At 46.1% G+C, this 16,949-nt stretch overlaps 1 protein-coding gene across 4 annotated transcripts in view; it reads right to left on the bottom strand.

The window, feature by feature from the left end:
* The window catches only part of LOC105696516 (GATA-binding factor A), a 45,083-nt gene that overhangs the window by 15,340 nt on the left and 12,794 nt on the right, over nt 1-16,949 (bottom strand). For all 4 annotated transcript variants that reach the window (XM_012419049.1, XM_012419050.1, XM_012419051.1 and 1 more), the window contains one exon: nt 2,634-2,785. The gene's annotated coding sequence lies outside the window, so the exon portion shown is untranslated. The remainder of the gene's footprint in view (nt 1-2,633; nt 2,786-16,949) is intronic.

The following is a 16,949-nucleotide window of genomic DNA, read 5'->3' as shown; positions in this document are numbered from 1 at the left end:
CACAAGATATATTTCCCGATTTTCCACGTGCTTTTTCAAGGTATATGCAGTACCTCGATAGAAGAGATATTCCTTTCCATTCGGCAATTGTTGCTACGGTTCGACATCCGTACCTCGCTAATTACGCGTAAGAATGTATAAACAACCGTATCACTTTTTATCCCGTGATTTTACCGTCGAGTAAGTACTTTCTCCGAAATGACATCAAGAGATCGAAACGTAAGTATCGGAAACATTGTGCCAGTCTTATCAATTCAGCAATTTTGTCACGATAATATAATACTCGTAAAAATTCACGGAAACTTTCCCGCACTTTCGGAATCCATTAATATTTGGAGAAAAGAGGCGAAGATCGCGCCCTACTCTCGTTCATATCTTTAGTGCGCATTACGTACTTAAGTTCTAACAATTTCCCATCAATATGTCTTTTATCGCGAGTGAACGGTTATTACGGAATGGTAGTCGAATAAAATCGGTAGTTTGCGTTATTAAGATATGCATAATGCGAAGATCCAAGGCCTTCGGGATACCATTGCATGTCTTGTATAAGATACGTTTTGCGTAAGTGCTGAGCAGCATTGCCAACAATTTCTCGTTAATCGTCTTTGATGGTTTCCAGTATATACAGACTCTAACGTAAATTGTCTATCGTGATCATCGCGATGGAAATCCTTGACCACGCCAACATAGATTCGTCCCTCTTTCCCTGTATATAATAGACATTCTTTGAGCCGTTAGAAGTATGTAAAACATATGTCAAATATGTAAAACGCACGTTAAATTTTCGTTGCGAACGTTTTTTTTTCATTTTCCTTTCCATATAAAAGTCCGACAGTTGCATTTTTTCCCCGCGGTGGATTCGCAGTGCACTCCACGTGCATGCGAAAATGCATTTGCGGCGACCCTCTGTCACCCCGTTTCCCTACAAGCTTATAAAACTCTATAAAACGAAAACGGGGCATTCTCTCTCTTTTTCCATGTAAGGGTTCCACGTCGTTGGATTTTTTTAACACGGTGGATTCGCGGTGCACTCCGGTGCATTCGCGGCGACATGGCGACACCCGGTTTGCCTACTTACGCCTACTTTGCTCGAAACGAACGGTCGATCGAGCTCGTGAACATTCGCTCCCCGACCCGGACTCGTGCAGGCGAGAGAAAGAGGCCCGATAACAGGATAAGAAAAAGAAGAAGCGGGAACGAGGGAAGGAAACTCTAAGGGAAAATCCGCCGAGCCGCGGAGAAACGCGCGCCTGCGTTTCGCGACAAGAGCAACGCCGGGCAGCGATTGGGCCGCGATAACGCCCCCAGGCCCGATAACATCGATTTCGACTTAGCGTCCGTATTTTCTATTCGGGCCGATCCTATCGGTTCGCTTTTCAACGCCCTAATCGCGCCTCTCGAGTTCGAATACCTAATGAGCGACTTCGAGTCGCGCTAATTAACGCGCTTCGTTAATTCCTCTGGATACGCGTGATTACCGCGACGTACCGAGACTTAACACGGAGAAGAAGAATACGTTAAACTAACAGGATAATCTGTAAAATGTAGGGAAAAATAATAATTCCATTAATAGCGCAATTTCTCCGTCGAAGAATTTTTTCGAAACGCATCGGGGGTTTTTTTTTTCTCTCTCCAAATTGTAAACGGCACCCATTTTCGGGGAGCCTAAGGTAGTTTAACAAACGGCGGAGGTAAAAATAGAAAACATAGGAAAAACAAAGGCCTCGAGGATTTTCGGTTTTGGAAAAAGCCGTCCGGTCGACCGTGACGATAAATCGTCGGCGAGTCCTGGAGCTCGACCGTTAAGCCGAGCTAAGGAGCATCGTAAAACCGGGCACTCGGGAGGAAGGTGAGATAGAAAAAGAGGGAGAAAAGGGAGAAAAATGAGGCAGGAGGAAAAGAGAGCCGAGTCGGTGTGACTCGACTTCCGGTTGCACCGTAGTACACGACTTTCCAATAACGAGGTGCCTAAGGCTGGCATCTCGTTTCCCGAATGGTCCGAAACTACCTACGGCCGTCCGAATGACATCCCGCCTTTTCGGCATTATCTTAACGTTATATCTTCACATGATCGCCCACTAATAGGGCGAATTCATTGCCGACATCTCCCAGCTCGTCCTCCAAAATTGCCGCTCGAATTCCGCGCCGAGTGTACTCTTGGATTTGCAAATTCGATGGCAATTTCTTTGCTCGTTTTCTATTTTTCCATTCCTTCGTATACTTATACTCCTAAGCGTATATTTTATGTCTGGTGGACAATGCGAAAGGAAACAGCAAGAAAAAGAACAAATCCACGGTCGCAAACATAAATGAACGCGTACACGGGAAAGGTTTATCGTCGGCGTATTTGAGGTTATGCCGAGATCCCCGCGCGATGAAAAGTACGTGTACAATAATTGGCCTTTATACCCTTATTAAATACCTACGTACACACATGGTGCACACAGTTGTTTCGGGTATCCTCGTATCCAAATATGGATACTTAACGGTGCTATCAGAGGGCGAGAGAAAGAGGCGGATAGGAGAAAAGGAAGTAAAGGTAAATAAACACGTAGGCGAGAAAGGGTTAACGTCGGCACATTTGAGGGTGGAGTGGAAATCGGGAATAGGCGTAATTATAATATAAAACTTGCCGCGCCTTGTCGCCTCTTGTGTCCCTCCTCGGGTTCTTCCCTCGACCGCTTCTCTCACGACAACGTCCCGGTCGCCGTCGATCAGAGGTTCTCCCCTCGGTGCTGGCCAACTTCACGGTACTCGATCTTGAAAGACGGGAGAGACGACAAAGCTATAAAAAAAAATAGAGAATGCAGCTTCATTTAAAGAAAAACACTAATCCAGCTAATAATCCCAGGAAATTCCACACATTAACACCATTAAAGTGACACCAAAGTGTCATCCACACGTACAAAAAAGTCGAAATATTTTTCAACCCCGGGGAAAACAGATAATGCAAACGATGCAACGTCGGTTTCAAGGGAATTTCCCCTTGAAGATATGTTATAAAATCCCAAGATCATTTAAACGATACCGCGTCGCGTTAGGAGTGTACCGGGAGACATCGATGCCCTCCCGACCTGCACAGGCGATGCCGCATCTGCAGGAGAGGCATTCACGTCCGCCACTGTTCCTTCGATTAAAAAATTGTCGTTAAAGGGTATACACCCGGCATGAGCACCTCTGAGTCCCGTCGACCGTCCTCGTCTTTATACTCGTGGCCGGCGCTCGATCAGCACCACCACTTGGCGCCGGTGGTAGTGTGTACGGGGCATTAGCGTTAGGTTAAGTTAGTAACCGGCGAGTGGTCATTTCTTTTTCGCCTAACCGCTGTCGCGCATCTTGTTCGCCAGCGGGTTGAAATATTATTGCATTCCGTATTATATGGGTGCATGCCTACCGGCAGCCGTGGGGAGGTAAAGGGAGGTGGATCCGTGTACAGGCGCCTTGGGACCCGGCCAGAGGGACGGACATCGAAAGTCGCAGGAAAAAGAATCGAAAATCGTTCCGACGACTCACTCGCTCTGCCGAATCCCAAGGTAGTCGTGTGGCGGTCATAGGATATATATATATACATGTATGCATAGCGGATTTTCTCTATAAATGGTGATTTAAAATTCCCAATCACTTAGCTACTCTAGCTGGGTAGTCGCACTGCAAATTTGCTATAATTGAAGGAGTGCACTTTAAACGATCACGCGTGTAAAACTCTAGGAAGGAACGTGGGGGGCGGATGTCATCGATTTCCAGACTCGTCCGATATCCGGATTCCCATTAATTGACCGGGATTCGATTTTCTAGGAGTGAAAGCGCCACTTTGGGACCGGTTCTTATTTGCTCGCCCTGGTTATGATCTGATTATTCCTAAAGTCCTCGCGCAGAACCGCGACGAGCGACGAAGCCCACTGAGCATGCGGATAAATATGAAAATATGAAAGAGTCAGCCTATATATATACAAGTCAAATCGCTAGTGAAAGTATCATCCAAATTGGGTGTATCGATTCGATTTGACATTTTTCCACGGGCCCTAAAGTAGGTCCTGAAACTCCTGAAATTTGATTTTTCATAAAAAAATTTCTTTACGGTGTTGGGAATACGCAATCCGGCGAATACACCCACGTGAGATGAAAGTGCGAGAAGTGAGGGCTCTCGTGGAAAAAAAGAAAAAAAAAAGAAAAAAACGTAATAAACGCCTTGGTCCATCCTTGGCGTGCAGAGATGCGTCTGGCGGCGTGACGGTAGCCCTCGGTGATTCAACCTTCGGTATAGAAGCGGTTTAATCGATTCCTCCGGGTTTCTAGCTCCCGTGAGAGAAGGTCGTCGATCTCATTGGCCTGGGTGCGTTTCGTTCAACGCACTCGCACACGCTCCGCATTAATAAGCTTAATAATAAGCCGCGGGTCCGTGGCGAGGGGTTGCGTGTTCGCGGCGAATCGCATCCTCGCCGTCTTCTCCTGGGACAGATCTAACGGGTCGGCGGACCCGGTCTCGCTCGATCGGGTTTAGGCACACCGAGAGCCGCCGATCGCGTGCACATTCTTCGCCGATCGGTCGGATCGATGATCCACGGCTTCCGCGATCCTCGCGCGATCCTTCCAAAAGGTCTCCGGGCTTTACAGTTAATCAGCTTGCACGGCCACGAGAGCTCACGCACTCGTAATCGCAATGGATCCTAGGTGCGGTCGATCTTTACCTCGATCCGAGTGGTGGGACCAGAAGGTCCAAATTACGATCTGGTGGGATCAAACTTAGGTTGCGACGGGGTGTGGATGATCCGGACCCAAGGGAATCAGGAACCGATTTAGGGACCTTAGAGGGATTCGAAGCTTCCCATTATCAACAGTTCCCACTTGAGTATTCAAAATGGCATTGGCACCGATAAGGGTATCGACGTCGATTTAATTTCCGCCTTTCATATCCTTTTATGAGCGTTTAATCAGTGGGGGAAGAAGCTCCCTGAAATCCATCGGGCCAATTGACCGGGACGATGCCCCTTGCAGCTAGAACCCGGGACGTGGGCTCTGGCCGGGCAAACTAAAGTTAACGATCTGGCCTTTATTGAAATTTAATGGAGTTATCGGGTTCCGAGGACCAGTTGCTCCTGTTAGACCCGCTCATGGGAATTTATTGCATCGGAGAGTCGGGTGACCTACCCGGGCGAGAATCCCCGGCGATCCGGCATCCTTCATCGGCGTCGACCGCGCCATCCATCATCCCGTTCCTGGCGGGACGCTATCGCGCCTCTGGAATCGGGATCTGGATCTCAATCTGGTATCTGCATTCGCACTTCGACGCATACCGCGGTACCTTCCGCGGTCTCACGGAATCCGGACCCGGGAGCAACGGCACTTGGATCCAGGAACGTTTTCAAGTCCCTCTTCGACGGGGAACCAGAATCGGGACTTCGTGCTCGAGTCGGTGCTCTTCGATTTAAAGATAGACTTAGGGTCGTGTGTACGGATGTGTACTGCATAGATTAAAGTACCTTTGCGTATTAACGTCTATCAAAACCTGTTCATGTAAGTTTTCTTGCAGTAGTCACCTGGCGAACTACTCCGATATCGGATACAGGTCATGCAGACGTGTACAGACTACGCAAGGTTCGAGTAATTCGTTTTTGGATTAGATCGACTTTTATGACATCCAGAGTTCGGTATCGGTGCAACGGGACACCAGAATTCTATATCTGAGGAGACCCGATAGAAAATAATATCATTTTATCCTGAAATCCCGGATTTTACTAAATAACCAGACTTAACGGTACTGTACTCTCGGTACAACTTCGTTACTCGGGAATCTTATCAACGCTCTAATCCGTTCCCGTTTAAATTCATTTTCCACTCAAACGCTAATGACATAAAATTCGGAACACCTAATACATTATTTCCACTAAGAAAAACAATTTTGATTACCTGTGGTTGGAAGTGAAAGTTCTAAGTTAAAGGGAATTATTAATAATTATTCTTTCAATATTTCAATAGAACGCGATATAATAAATAAGCGAAGAAATGTTTAAACGTAAATAAGGGCCTATGTCAATGACATTTCTAGGAAGCAAAACAGTGCAAGGTCTCATTGCACATGCAAGTTGCAATATCTCTCTCTCTCTTTACCACCGGGTCGGGTAATGGATACTTTTCAGAAATTGCGCAATCGAGGCTTTTCTAAAATGTCTATTTACGAGTGCTTCTAAGCAGATGCGATTCCGCGTTTATTTTATTCCCGGATATCAGCCGGCAAGGACGGTTTATATTCAAGACCAGTCTCCATTTAATAGCTCTATCACGGTTTCCGGTAGTGGCGCATCTCTAATGAAGATCCCCTCAGGAATTTCCGCAAACATGTATTCCTGGACATATCGTTACTTACGGTAGGAAAGTTTACGATCGACTTCGCGTGTTATGTAAATTCCATAATCTACTTTGATATAGATTCGTTTGTTTATTCGATCCTAACGATACCACTTTGCAGGTAAATGCCCGCACCCGTGTTACTCCCAGAGGAAGATGTAGATACACCTTCGACGTCTCCACGATCTACCCAATATCCAAGTCCTCCTTTTTCCTATCATTCGACACAAGATATGTTTACTTTCCAAGGTAAATCGAACATAAATCAGAAATAAAAATCCAGCATAAATCAGAAATCGATTAAATAAAATGCATTACTCCCAGATATCACCGGAATAAAACGAGTCTATTTGAACAGGCAAGGAGGGAGATAGAAATTCCTAAAGCTCGATCAGAATCATCCAAGTAGATTAGAATGAACATGTCTTCTTCTACATATCACGATATAGACGTAGAAATAATTATGGATGTGGCGGATAGACAGAAGAGAGGACAGATTACAGCGGTATGCACCTGGATCCATCCAGAAATGCAGATCTATCCAGAATAACCACCTTCCTAATCATCCGCGTTTCCCTCACGCACGGTCTCGATCAAATGAATGCACGTTCGTGATAAACGCGTTATCATCGCTTACAAAGAAATTTCTTAATCAACCACGCAGCGGTTGCATGCTCTCGCACGGTAGCTCCGCGATTCGACTCCCTGCTATGCGAGACCGCAACGAGTCGCCTCCTACGCGACATGGAGTATGACCCATTGGTAATAAACAGGGGAAACGAAATTAGAGCGGGAAGTACGAGATGGGCTTCTCCTGGGAATGGTGATTAGCAGGGCGAGTCTGGAGGGAGTCATGAGAGAACCATAAGGGAACCAGAAGGGAACCAGAAAAGTACCAGAAGGATACCAGAAGGGAACCAGAAGCGGGCGCAAAGGCAGAGCAATCGCAATTGCGGCCGCACCGGGATTGCGGTCCAACCGGAAGAGTTACGACTCGTCTTCGTCGGTCTTATCCCCCGGAGGGCCCTGCGCTAAGTCCGGGCGAGGCCTTGCGCGCAATTAGCAGTGCGCAATAATTTAGCTAAGTTCGATTGACGCGTCCAACCGCGTGTAGATCGGCGTCGCGCGCAGATACGCGCGCGGAGTAAGCCCGGTTAATTACTAATTAACGCGGATCCTCGCCACTCCTGGGATCGGCGCTTCGTTAAGCCGGGCGCGCGGACTTTTAGCGGCGACCGGGTTGCAACTCCACCGGCCAGTCGGCAACCGGAAGAGGGGCGTGTTAACTGCATAAATAGACTCGGCAACGATATCGGGCCGCGCCGAGCTCCGCGAATCGCTACGTAGCGGACTCGGTAGCGATTTGTGGCTACCACCAAGAGCCGCTATCGCCAGCTATCTACATGTAGCAGGACCACTAAGTATCAGCGCCAGCTCGATCGCGGCTCAATTCCGCCCTCGATTTGTTCTTATTGCCCCCTTCCCCCTTCGCGTCAATGACCAAAATTCAACTTGCTTGGATGTCCTCAATTGGGGTTTGAGATAATATAAATAACGGTAAGTGCGATGTAACTGATCGATGATTGACATACAAATGAAACGGAATTTGAGGCGTCCGAAAAATTTCATTTGGCGTCAAAGTCTGCAATGGCACATGAAATGAATGACGTCTCCCAGACATGATTACATGCCAAGGGGTTAAAAGTGGCAGGCAGGAAAATGCAATTTAGACCTACTTCTAATGCGGATGATAAGCGCGTGATAATCGGTGCAGGGGGCAATCATAAGGATGACTAAAAAAATCATGGGATGACTAGAAATCCTATCAAGGTGCAATTTGCTCCGAATTCAATTTTCTACCCGCGAGAACGAGAGGAAAGTGAAATTTCTAATGATCGGAAGAGTAGAGGAGTTAGAGAGAGAGGCTCAATTGGAATCGGTAATTCCACTCCGGTTGCGCAGCCAGAGGTGCATCGATTGCACTTGATTGGATGCTGGTGCCGTTGACCTGTGCCGATACATCATGGGGAGGAATTACCGAGTGCTTAATCGTCAAATTGATTAATCGCGTAACTGTAAGTTTAATTGAGCCATTCGAAGGTGGCTCGCCAAGGATCGTGTAGCCGGAGAAGGAGAGTTGGCAATTGCAGCGGTAGAAGTTTATCACCTTAAGTGGAGTAGGGATGCACTTGTAAATGCAATTCTGCAAACCTTACCGCAGTTCCATAATCACGTGTTAAAGTTACAGATAATTCGGTGCACCCACTTTGGAGGAAAGTTTCAATCAATGCTTTCATTTTCTCTTATGTGTATATCACACTTTCGTATCACCTTAATATCCTCGTTATCGTAAATTTTGTCGCCTCGGAAATTACGCGATCATACATACATTAGTTTCAGGCAAGTTTACCTACACCCGACACTAATTCACGCGACTCACTTCGTCGTCGCGTAATAACACCAACGTGGTAGCAATTTATTTTACCGTGACTGTATCATGCATCATAATGATATTTTCCAATAATCTTTCACCTCCGAGGCACGACGTGCTAAGTGTTATGAATTGAAGTAGTACTAATTAATTTCCGCGACTCATTGAGTAAAATTCTTACACCGAGTTCTAGTAGAACGAACGAAAAATCACGGAATTTCCAATATCCCTGACACATTACGCTATTAAAAAATAAATTTCAGAATTACATATTCCTTTTAAATAGCCGAAGAAAAAAATCAAGATGACGTTTCGAAGCCGCGTGAAAAAGGGACTCGCATAAATTGAGGAAGGCATGATAATTTGGATGATCCGTAGATATCTATAGGTTTCCAAAACCATGTTAAACAATTGGATCGCTAAACTCCATTATGTGATAGAACTTGAAATTTTCCCCAGCAATAAAATTTAACCCATGGTCGCCATTAGACCGTTCGGTACGAGTTTCGATTAGTCCGCCGTAATCCGAAGTAGTCCTGCTTAATTTCTGCATGAGGAATCGTAAAGGATCGCGAAGGATCACGAGAGCTAATCACGCGATGTATCGCTCGGATCGTTGATCTGGATTTATTTCGATCGGCGAAGCCAAAGCGATCGAGCGAGTACGTGGGAGTAACCGACTTCTCTTTTTGGAGTAATCCATCCTCGACGCGCGTACAGTTATCCAGAAGCGGATGAGGCAACGAAAGAGAAGGAATTAACAAGATCTATAGAATGAGATCGTACGAGAGTACCAGATCATACACGTAAGACCGATACGCAATCATAATACAATTTATGATGACAATAATTGTATTTCGATAATTACATCGCTATTTTAGACTCGTCGCTAGTACACACTAGGAAGCATGAAAAGTTCTATCGGAAGAAAATTCCACCCTGGTATGCAGCCAGACCTTCCAATCGTTGATAAGAGGATATCAAACCGCTTAAGGAATAGATATTGAAGATATATCGTTTTAGTAACGTGCACCGATTGTGAGCGATTCGCTATGATACGATAAAGAGTAAACGTAAGATCTTAATTGGGGAAAATTTGTATTCAGATCCGATCGCTCCACTATCTACAATCTATTGTGATATCATCGACTGTCCACTCTTGTGCACTCCTGGATAAGGATGAGGCTGTTAAATGATCCGTCAATTCTGACGTATCTATATCTAGGCCGACCCGATATGCAAATGTCCATTCCCCTAGGAGGAGCGATTAAAACCACCCGGGTATAGACGGGGAGGTTCGAGGTCCGCTAGGAGGAACTCGAAGTTACGAAGTCCTGGTCGAGTCCCGAGGGCGACACGGTAGTCGCGCCCGCGACAAATCGGCCAGCTCGATTTTTTCCTCCCAACGAAGACCCGGCCTTTCCGGGTTGCCGTTAACAAGGTCGTAAGTCAAGTTTACGGGGCGATTATCGGCGGCGAGTCAGCGATCGCAACTGTAAATCTGCAATAAGATCTGATAAAATCGGACCGCGACGTCGCCGATCGCGCGGCCAGCGCGGCGTTGCTGAACGGCTGAAGACCCGTTAGATCGGGGAACGGGGTAATTAATTTTCGCCAGGAACGCACGAGCCACTAGGCCAATGCAAACTCCTTCGCCGAGCTAATCCTTGCGAGATCCTCCGCGTCTCGCGACAGGGATAACCGTGTGCCGAAGACCGAGATCGATGGCTCCAAAGGAACGACTGTCGGTCTCCCACGTGGGCGGAAGAGCGTTTCACCTGGCTTATCAAATCGATCCTGGATCGGCCTTGCGAATGTCCGAAAAAACGGGGATCTGGAATGATCGCTTATTTTCATCGAAACCTAGGAAAAAATCCCTGACGGGATCTATATGCTAGAAAAGTCCTAGTTAGGACTTGAACCTCCATTCGAGACACTTTCTCCTGGACAATGCGAAGCCGAAACCTTGTTAGAGCGACCAAGACATTTTTCTCTGAGTTTTAGCTAATCCTTGCGAGATCCTCCACGTCTCGCAACAGGGATAACCGTGTGCCGAAGACCGAGATCGATGGCTCCAAAGGAACGACTGTCGGTCTCCCACGTGGGCGGAAGAGCGTTTCACCTGGCTTATCAAATCGATCCTGGATCGGCCTTGCGAAAGAACGGGGATCTGGGATGATCGCTTATTTTCATCGAAACCGAGGAAAAAATTCCTGATGGGATCTAGACGTTAGGTGGAGTTCATGTAAGGAGTTTCCAGCCTAGAAAAGTCCTAGTCAAGTCTTGGGCTTCCGTTCAACACTATTTCACTTCACCTTAATCCCCATACCGAAAAGCTCCGATCTCCGACTCCTCTAATTTGAACCCACGACCCGTGGTAATGACCATGTCGTCATCTGGCGATGGTAACGGTTTTTTAACGACGTTTCAAGTGTCTAAGGATTCGCATTATCGGGAACGTCGACCGGGAGAACGCGAAATGTCACGTTAATGACGTCAGGGTCTAAAGACGCGAAGGAATCCGAATGTCGGGATCGGCAGAAGGCCGTGCGAGAAATCGATTGCTAATAGGAAAAGTGGTTTCCTGGGGAGAGGTTTTCATGGTGTCCCCTCACCACCATGTCTGAATGAAACTTCCAACGAATGCTATAAAATTATAATATTTCTTTCTTTTTTTCTTTTTTTTTCTTTCAACGGTGTACGCATCGACGATCCTATTGACGATTCTGCCGACCGCGATATATTAGACGTCTCACTCGCGTTTAATCCCGCTAAGTAGCCCGGGGCACTGACAGCTTATAATTGCGTATGCAAGATCGTCTTCTTAACCGGCTTTGAAGCTAATGTACCGGGTGATGCCGGGAACTGGATGAAACACTTAGGGGGATAGGCGGAATTAATAGAGCTCCTTAACGCCGGTGGATGCGACTTAATATACACTTATTTCCCCGAGGTGATAACGCGGCTACGTGATTCAATAATTACAGATTACTTACCCTAGGCGTTATGGATACGGGATTTTCGCGGATTTGGGAAGTGCCCGATTATGCCATCCCGATGCCTGGCTTTATCCGTTAATGCAGCCACTGTGCAGAAAATCGACTAACGTGCATTAACCATTTTTTACCATCTAATCTCATGGCTGGCGAAATGTTGATTAGGGACCAGTTATGCAAATCTCATACCGCGTATTTTACTCACTTACGATTTGTTGGGATTGGGGACTCCGGTGTTCTCCAACTGATTTAGACAACCGGAGCTATTTTGCGGGAAGATACGGTTGGGAAAAGCGCAATTGTAGTAATCGTAACCCTTTTGCCAGATATTTAAAAATCTGTTATAAAATTATGATATTTTTTTTACAACAGTGCATATAGAACAGATATGGAACTTTTAGATGTAATAACGACTCTTCGGAAGCAGGCTGGATGTAATAACTGTTTGAAATATAGTAATTACATTGTTATGTACGAGGAGGAGGAGGAGGAAAAGTCACCTGCGATTGAGTTGTGAGATGGTAGGCGGTAATGTTTCGGAAATGAAAATAAAGGAAATCATCTCTCTGGGGCATGTAGGCGACTTAACGAAGAACTTTCATATGGCTCGAGTGCAGCTGTAAGTACGTGGGCGATTCTCGGCTTCCACGACTACACATTGCGAAGGTGTTGATATAATTTACGATTATGCGTACACATACGAGGAAGGTACCTAACGAGACTAGTGGTCGACAAATGGCCTTAAAGAGCCAGTTACGTTAGTCCCAGGGTAGTTTTTACATTGAACCTCCTCGGCAATAATCGATCGAATTATTTATCGCGAAGGAATGCCTTTATATATTTATATTGTGATAAGAACTAGTACGAGCGAATAGCGACAAATGGAGTATTCCATTTAGTACAATGCCCAATACAATTCGACACAGCTGTCAATATAAAAACCAACGCCCGAAACGTATTTAGAAAGATCTTCTTTACCGACGTCGATCAAGTTCCTCGAGGTGTTTCACCTCACCTTAATTTATTGTAACCACTTTAATACTACCGATGTATGCGGTACGTATAGAAGAGCCGACGTTTGTTTATGGTTACTTATTAGAAAATCATACCACGCAGACGGGTTTCCGACTCGAAGGAGTCCCCACACACCTGGCGAGCGAATCTTTAATTAGCGATCAAGCTCACCTGAGGTACGACCAAGAGCTCGGTCTTTAAGGTTAAGCCGACTGACAATTTCCTCGAGACTTCCCTGACCACCTGCCAAAGAATTCCTGCCAGGACACCTTTCAGGCCCACTCGGCGAACTTCCTTTACCTCCCTTCACCTGATCGATTAATCTATTTTCCCAATCGACTCATTAACTCCTTGGCTCGATGTCTGCCAACCAACTTGTTGTTAATCCCTTCGCTGCTGCAACTTTGTCGACGGTATTTTTTTCCCCAAAGTCGATTCCAAGATGTCGCGCCGGGTTTGCGTTAAATCCGACGAGACAGTTTTTCCAATCGAGACGATTAATAACTGGATATGTATCGCGAATCACGGAAATATAATCCTACGATTCTACGGAGGCTGCGTCGTACGTCTTCTTAACGTCGATATTCAAGGGGATTGATTATTAATCGATTTAAACACACCTCTGCCCATTTTGATCATTTGCATAATGCGGTCGTTTGTATTCGACCTTTTGGATTTTTTATTTCTATGGGTTTTTTCTGCGCCTCGGGAACGAAGGTTCGTTGGTAAAGGTGGGTCGGGAAATTGAAACAATTTAATGTGTCGACTCTAAAGAGTTTGCGATCGATAAAAGCAAATTATTTACAGGTAATTAAGGTGATACGAAAGGGCCCTTCTATATGTGGAATATTCTGCAGATATAAGAGAAAAAGAGAGTGAAAATTCTACGTACCTTTTCTAGTAACATTAATTAGATACTAAATTGAATGTATTAAAGGACTACATGACATGGTACATAAACCTATAATTGCAATCGTAAGGAAACATTTTCTAGAACCAATTGCAAGCTCAATAACTACAAATGCGGTTCTGACAGTTGCGTCAACGTATGTTAATAAAATTATCCTGTTAAATTACCGGCGGATACATAGCACTGATTCCGTTTACACCTTCGAGTACTTCAGCTTTTAACTAGATTACAGTTACTTAGAGCCATTAGCGTCAAACCACGCGTTAAAATCGCCGTCACATTTCATACCACATATCCGCCTAAACATTGGTCCCAGGAATATGATAACAGCCATTCGGTATCACACCTTCATCCGTGCGTTTCACCACCACGTTAACCTTTCCTCTACCTCCGATTCTACCGACCTAGGATTTCCAACATACGTGCTCCACTATCGATGCAGGTACCACACATATCATTTTCCCGTTGGAGTAATGTGACCACATATACAGGGACAGTTTCCCACGCGACAGCTACCCAACGTTCCTGCTGGTGAACGTATAAAACGTTCTACAAACCGCTCCATGGGGTGGCCCTCGATTTTTTTGCTTCTCTTCCACAGTTAAGACGAACTTGAAAAACTGGATTAAGTGGCTGGAAGTTCCTTACCCACCTTACCAGTGGTCTATTTCTATTACTTGGATTTTTTTATAATTACCATACGGTATGAACAAGTACAAGATAGACCGCGGCGGTGACCATCACCAATAAAGACGTGCTATTGGCGTTATTATAATATATTTCCCAGCTGATTGTGAAATTTTTCATATGAAATTTGTATTGTTGCCCCCTGGTGAAAATATTCCCGTCCCAGGGAAAGGGTTAATGCGGACAGGTTCTCGCGATAACGACTTCTCGGGTCCGCTTGCGAGCATTGGCGGGAATCCTCCTTCGCCGTGAACGACGTCGCGTTAGCGTTTCTCTCGGTGGCGGTTATTTAAGGCAGGCTTGGCTCGGAACGGCCCCGCAAATGGCCCGCGTGCGTTATAACTGTCGGCGTAAGTCGGCGAGTACTCGCGAGTACCGGCGAGTAAACCCGGTACTTGGCATCCGCTGGCCATATTCCGGCTTCGGTCAGTGCTTGGACGAGCCTCGGAGGAACTCGGCCTGGCCGATCGCGAGACGCACCTCGGTCTAATCGGTATTACTCGATTTTATCAGGACGCCCCCGATAAGCCGCGCCGCGGATTCGACGCTGGAAGATCATCTATCGGACAGGGAATTAGAAATTCCGGGCTTCGACGAATCCGCTGACGATTTGATGAGAGCGATCGTTAGATCGTCGTCGACTGTTTAGGTCGTGGCCATTGGCCATGGCTTATCCGCGAATATAGAACGTATGGAGATCGCTATTGATATCTGCACTAGCTGGATAGTCGATATCGATTCGGTACTATGATATGAAATTAGCGTATCGTGTCTGAGAAAAAATTTCTAAGAGGGGTACTATGACACTAGGATATTTTTTCAGTATTTAACGGCCATACTAATTTCAAACTCGACTACTGTCCCGGCTGAATTTTGGAAACGGGCTCCGAGACGAAGATTTACAGTCGGTGCGTATTTTTTTTTTTCTATCTTATTCCTAGATCCTTTCTAGATCGGACGCCGATCTTTATCAGGGCGGAACGCCGCCGGGAAAATGGCCAAGAAACGGAAATTCTCGGTTTCTCTGCACCGGTCGCCTCTTGTAGCCATCCGTCACGACTCCGTTCGAAAAACGAACAATAATAGAGTACATTCAAAATAATCCTCCCCGGTTTAAGAGAGATCTCCCGGTAATTACACCTGATATCGTAAGTTAATCGACACCGTGGAACGAATGCGTTAGTTAGGTACCGCTTTAGTTTATTGGCAAGTAAAGTACCTTGTTATCTGTCTGTTCTCCGCGATGCAAGAAATAATGAATCCATGTAGAGAACAGGTATTGCGCTGCGTAAAAAAAATATGTTCAATTGCAATTCTAATCCCGCGGTCAGATCGCAAGTCCAACGTTTCTTCGATCACTTTTATAATAGCCTGCGATTACTATTCATATCCTTGTACAATTAGGTCTACGGTTCGCTTGACTATGAAGGTACTTAGTATTAGTATCTGCACATACGCACAAAATGTTAAAATATTTACGACACTTTTCTTTTGGCGATTGATGGAAATTAACCCGCCGTTAAACCGTGCGCGCAATTCCTAACCGAGGATTAGCTCGTCGACCTCGGTAGGTGGATTCTCGCGAGTACTTCATAGATGCTAAATTCCCTGGTCAGTAAATCACATCAAATCGAAATTTGATGAATACGCAATGGATGTAACATTTTCTATAGAAAATGTGCTAAACGGCCTTTGTTCCAGGACTCCCATAGATCGGTACAGCGTTTGCCCAAGCCGAGCAACTCAATCGAGGGGCGATCGAAGAGCGACCGCGTGGGCGTAGTCGGCGTCCTCTTCTAGCGAAAAGTGTCGCCAAAGGAGGCCAGTTTCGGTCATCCGGACTGTCCCTGATACCCCGGGGGTCCGACCGCTCGAGATCCCGATCTCGTCCTCCGTTACACCTCCTAAGGAAAAAGCGAGCAACGCGAGAGTCAGGGCCGATCCTTCGGGACACACGACGCGTCATCCGTCGGATATTTAACGGGGAACGGCAACGGTCCTTTCCGCCTGGCCTAAGGTGGGTCCCAGCGGAAGGACGACAGGTATTTAGCCATTGATCCTGGGAACCTATCCCGGAGAGGTCGGATCCTGCGAGGCGCCGTTTCGGCCCAGGCGACGACAAGAGTTACGAGCCGAAGAAATATTACTGACCATTGCGTGGCAACCCTCCCGAAAAAAAAAAAAAGAAAAACCAGTCATCTCGTTACAATTACTCCAGGGACATGGTTAAAATACCATGGGAAGTGAAACTACAGAAATTGTGAAATTAATCACACGGAGTAGTAAATATACTCTTGCAAATAGGTGCCGTATGAAGATGATGAACGGTGATATCCACGATTATAGGTACTCGAGATCACGATGCAATTAGATAAGTAGTCTTGATTGGAGTAATCAGTGATTAAAATCCCGATCGGTTCTCCGTGTCGAACCATCGGCAGAAGTTTAGACCCCGTTCATTCAAAGGACCAAGAGGGAACGGAAGTGTCCCCAGATCGGCCAGATCTTTCGGAGAGATCTTCGAGCTTCATTGATCCTCGTTTTGGACGCAATGGGGAACCGAGTG

Source organism: Orussus abietinus, unplaced genomic scaffold (assembly GCF_000612105.2).
Source record: "Orussus abietinus isolate OABI.00-Male unplaced genomic scaffold, Oabi_2.0 scaffold15, whole genome shotgun sequence".
Taxonomy (NCBI): domain Eukaryota; kingdom Metazoa; phylum Arthropoda; class Insecta; order Hymenoptera; family Orussidae; genus Orussus; species Orussus abietinus.
Note: the sequence above shows the minus strand (reverse complement) of the source record. Positions and strands in the feature narration are given on the sequence as shown.